This window comes from Megachile rotundata, chromosome 8 (genome assembly GCF_050947335.1).
Source record: "Megachile rotundata isolate GNS110a chromosome 8, iyMegRotu1, whole genome shotgun sequence".
Taxonomy (NCBI): domain Eukaryota; kingdom Metazoa; phylum Arthropoda; class Insecta; order Hymenoptera; family Megachilidae; genus Megachile; species Megachile rotundata.
The window spans coordinates 5,893,211-5,898,502 of NC_134990.1; the positions used below are offsets into that span (position 1 = coordinate 5,893,211).

Below are 5,292 nucleotides of genomic sequence, written 5' to 3' on the forward strand. Positions count from 1 at the left end.
ATCCTTCTTCGTGTATACAATGGTATAAACAAACCCCCAGATAAATTTAATATCTTAAATTCTGTAACTTATGTTCAGCTATCTTCATAAAAATCAATCGTCTCAAATACTTACACTGCCAAATTTTGATCTTTACATTAATTGGAAATGCATGAAGTGTATTACGTCACATAGTTATCACTACAATATTTGTCTACAAAAAATAGATTAAAAGGATTCAATAGTGCTATAATCTATCATTAATTAGTTACTACACATTGCGCAATGTGATAAGTTTTGATAAGATTAGAAGCAACGAGCTTTTCACCGATATATTTCACTGTGACTTACGAATTATATAAACGCTAATTAATTCGATAAAAGTCATCCATAGAGAAAGGAGAGAAGTAACATAGATATTTAGTGCGATTTAGAAGAAAACAGTTTGCGCTCCATATTTGATATGCCGCGTGTACTCGATTTATTATTATTACAAATGGACGACGGCTATGTTAGATGCATCGGAGTTGGGCAGAAAATATCCTACTGTGGTGAGAATACTTCCTCACATTATTATTCTTATTTTACGTTTAGTTAGTTATCTCAGATTTTATACAATTATCATCTGTAGAATTTTAAAAAATAATTATAATTAATTTAACTTTCTATTTTCAGCGTTTCTATTTTAGTATTTGGAGTGTTCAGAGGAAATAGTTGAGTCTAAAGTGTTAAAAAGTGGATTTCACACAAGAAAATTTTGGTGAGACTATAAGGTGAATAAGAAACATGAGAAGAACATAATTAATTGTACAAAATGTTCCTGTACATTTATTACAACAGTGAAATGTTTCATTATAATATAACGCACATTACATAAACAAAGTAAGTATCGCAAAAAAGAACAAAAGAGGATCACAAATTACAAAACTTATAACTATTCCCGCGCACATTATTGAAAATTTTATAGAAATATTTTTACACTTTCGCTTATTAATATTTAAACTAACATTGTCTATGTAAACTGTACAAATGCTTTACGAATCTAATTTTAGATTACACTCATCGAGTAACAGATTTTAACGTCTAAATCAGATACATAAATGGAAAAACACGTTTTTACATTAATCTACTAAAACAAACAAAATGTATCATTAATTCTATAAACATTGTATAAAGTTTTGTCTTCATTTGAACGTTTTACACATATACATTCACATAATTTAAAATTTTTAACTCACATTTCATCCGCAAAGTTTAACGATACTCATGAATTTTTCAGATCTTTCTGAATGTCTATCAAAGACTTGCCTTTTGTTTCAGGAACTACGAAACATACAAAGACAACTGCAATAGCACTCATTGCACCAAAGAACCAAAATGTAGGACCAGTGCCCATAGCGCTGTTTAAATTACTGAAGAATTTAGTTACAAAAAAAGTGAAGAACCAGGTCAACAGCACAGCACTACTTGCAGCTACGCCTCTTACTTCCGGTGCAAAAACTTCACCAAGAACAATCCATGGAGCAGGTCCGAAGCCAATATTAAATGCAATAATGAAGATACATATAGATAATAGAGGTAACCATCCAATCGAACTAACATCATTCTTATGTTCATAAAGGTAGAAGTATAAACCAAGAGCAAACATTCCTACAACCATGAATACGGCAGACCCTATCAGCAATATCTTCCTACCTAAATAGTCTACAGTGAATGTGTTCATAAGCCCAGCTAGTATTTGTATCACACCTATAATAATAGTGGCAACATTAGGATCTAAATCAACACCAGTCCTTTCAAAAATACCGCCGGCATAAAATGAAATAACGTTTATACCACATAGCTGTTGAAAAAATACGAGGCCGTAAGAAATTATAAAAGCTTTCACGGTAGCTTTAGATTTGAGTACGGTGAAAAAAGATGCTGCCATTTTAGCATTTTCTTCTAGTGCCTCTCGTTGCTCTTGTAGTTCATTCTCTACGTTATACTGCCTGCCTCGTAATTTGATCAAACTTTTTCTTGCAGCGTCGTCATCACCCTTTTGCAAATAATAAGTAGGCGATTCTGGCATAAACATGAATATTCCCAAAAATATTAACGGTACGGTGGCGGATATAATAGATATTACGCGTATGTTCACAAAAGTTGCCAAAGTATAAGATACTAGAATGCCTATACTGAAAGACAGTGGAACATAAGATCCCAGAGCACCACGAATCTGGTTCTCTGCGATTTCTGCCGAGTACATAAGTGCGGCTACAGAAAATGCTCCAACGCTGATGCCAATAATGAATCTACCAATACAAAACATGAGTACGGAGTTAGCAAAAATAATAAGCAGCCAAGCTATGGTAAAGGGTATTACTGTCAACATCATTGCCATTTTTCTTCCTATGATTTTAGTAAGAATCCCAGTAGGAAGGCATGCCACTCCACCTCCAAGAGTAGTTAAGGAACTGATCCATGAAAATTGATCTTCAGAAATTTCTATTTGATATACGTCTTGTAATTTTCTTCCACCATCACCGGCAGACGAACTCCAGCCTACTGTCGTGCCGACTCCTATACCGCCAACAGTGACTGACAACATGGCTATATACTGAAGCAACCTTTTGGCCGGTGCATTTCCGGCTTCAATATTGGAAACTAATGTCTGCTGCGATATTCCAACGTCGTTCTTGTTCATCTTCAGTGAAATTACTTCAAGTACCTACAAATAAAATTACTTTAGTTTATACTGCACTGTAATGATACTCGTATGTTTCAATATGAAAGATTCAAAATTAAGAAATCTTTTAGCAGACAGAATTTAATACCTTTCTTTTATGTGAATTTTATTTATTCGTCAATTATTTTACATTAGATTACATTATTATTGCACGTATACTTTAATTATTATTTATTATTATTATTGTACATATATGTAACTATTCTAAGGTAATAATATTTTAAAACGATTTTTGATTACTTCTGAGTAATGTACTAACAAATCAACCATATTTAATATTTTATCACAAGTTTTGCTACGTACCTTGCTGGTCAAATGAGAGACCGAAAGTTCCGCTTGAAATATTGGAAGGAACTGTGTCTTTACTGGAGTCTGATTTATACTTATGGTTATTTGATGAGGATCTTGACCTTGGAAGCTTTTGTTCCTTATCTGTGATACCAAGGAAACACGATTAATTCTGATTTAATCGAAGTGATCGCCCATTTCAGACTTATTAGTGGCAGAATGAAATGTCTGAATATTGTGCAATCCGTATCATTGTGCAATCCAGTTTGAAGTACATGATAATAGAATGATGAACATTACATATTTGTGTACATAAAACTATGTATACGTATATACATATACGTATATATATCCATATATTTAATATTATAATATAAAAATTACAGTTTATATTATATTATTTATATAAAATTTTATATTATATTATAAAAAAACGTATTATATTATAAAATATAATTTTATATTGCAATTTTATATTATATTATTTATTTTTCTCTGGAAATTTTGTTTCTGTAAAAATTTTGTTTTGTTTTTGTAAAAATATCAATTTTTGATAATTATGCTATACAATATAAACAATTTTTATTATTATTCAGTTGTTTTTATAAGTCACATTTTATGTACCATTTTTAATATTATTTAACTGTTTTAAACTTGTCATGTCCCAGAAGATAACTCGCGGTACGAACACAGTATAAGAAAGCATACTGTGATATGAATATTGGGTGAAACTACGGAAAGCCATCACTCTCCGATATTGACCAAATTTTATAAATAAACTCCGTTTTGCAAAAGAAGATATTTGTGAGAAGGGTTTTTGAAAGAAAATTTTTTGCAATTCTTATTTCATTTCCTATATTACCGGCGAGATGCAGCATATATAGTGGGCGAAATGGTCTGAAGACGTAATCCGCATCGCCGGATCCATGGAACATATTGCAAATACATATCTTAACAGTATTTAGTGCAATACTAAATAACAGTATTTAGTGCAATACTAAATAACAGTATTTAGTATTGCAGCTTCCACCAAAAACTACACCAAATCTACTCAGACAGTATTTACATGTAGATTATAATTATTATATTCACAGTATTCAATAAAACTACTTGAATTTTATATATATGCACATTTAAATACATACGTACACATGCGTTTATTACATGCGACATCATTGTCAGAATATTGTCGATAAGGTAGAGAATAATATAAAAAAGGTAAAAAAATTAGTTTTGACGCGCCAAAAACTTCTCACAAATCATTCCTGTCTTATAATGGAGTTTATTTGCAAAATTTTACGTGATTTAGAGTTTGACGACTTTCCGAAGAAAAGCCAAACTGCTAATAACTTGGTAAAATCAAAATATTCTGAAGTTAATTAGTCTTGCACTCCGATGTAATTTAATTCATATTATAATCAACTACGCTAATAAAATCAACTTTATTGAATGGAATTGAGTCGATAACAATACGCGTAGTGCCACTTAGCAGTAGAAGATGGAAACTAATTAAACTACAGTTTCAAAAGTGTGTAGTTCACTGTGTTCGCCGAAGAGATGGCGCCACGCATTCAATTTTCGAAAAACTTCAATTATTGCATTAATTAACTATAATATTTATCAAATTACATCGCGGAGCCAGAGTAATTAATTTCAGAATGCTTTTGATTACATCGATCTGTTATCAATTTTAAATTAAGGATAGAAAACATTAGTTAATTTTAGAAACAGAATATATTGTTGCAATCCGTTTGTGGTTTCTTCAAGATGAAGACATCGTGCCTGTGAATTTGTTACATTTAAATAAATATTTACTCTCACCTGTGGAACATTTATTACTGTTTGAAGAATGTTTTACAAAAGCAATTTTTAAAATCTCAAAACAACATAATTCAAATACCTGGCATCAATTCCTTAGTTAATCGAAGCACAACTAGATTTGTTATTTCCTGTATGTAGCCACTTCCAACTATGAACTCAGTTCCAATTGTGGCAAAAATGAAAGCTACCTCACATTTTGACACTGTATTCAAGAGGTAACAGTATTATTAGCAATTGTATCTATATATTCTTTTCATTAATTAATATGTAATAATGAAATTAAATTTAAATATAGTTTTTAAGGGTGAGATCGTGTGGCCTTGAAAAGGGAAGAACACGTGCTTGCAAATTTGTTTTGAAATTTGAATATTTGTGCACTGTCAAAAATGTTATAATAACGCATGCGCGTTGCTCTTGGTTACGTAGTTTGGACCAATCACACATGTGGCGCATGGTAAATAAATAAAACAGTATGT

At 31.2% G+C, this 5,292-nt stretch overlaps 1 pseudogene; it reads right to left on the reverse strand.

Annotated features, from left to right (window-relative positions):
* Nucleotides 1-841: 841 nt before the first annotated feature.
* LOC100881973 (facilitated trehalose transporter Tret1 pseudogene) lies at nt 842-2,665 on the reverse strand (annotated as a pseudogene).
* Between the last annotated feature and the right edge of the window lie 2,627 nt (nt 2,666-5,292).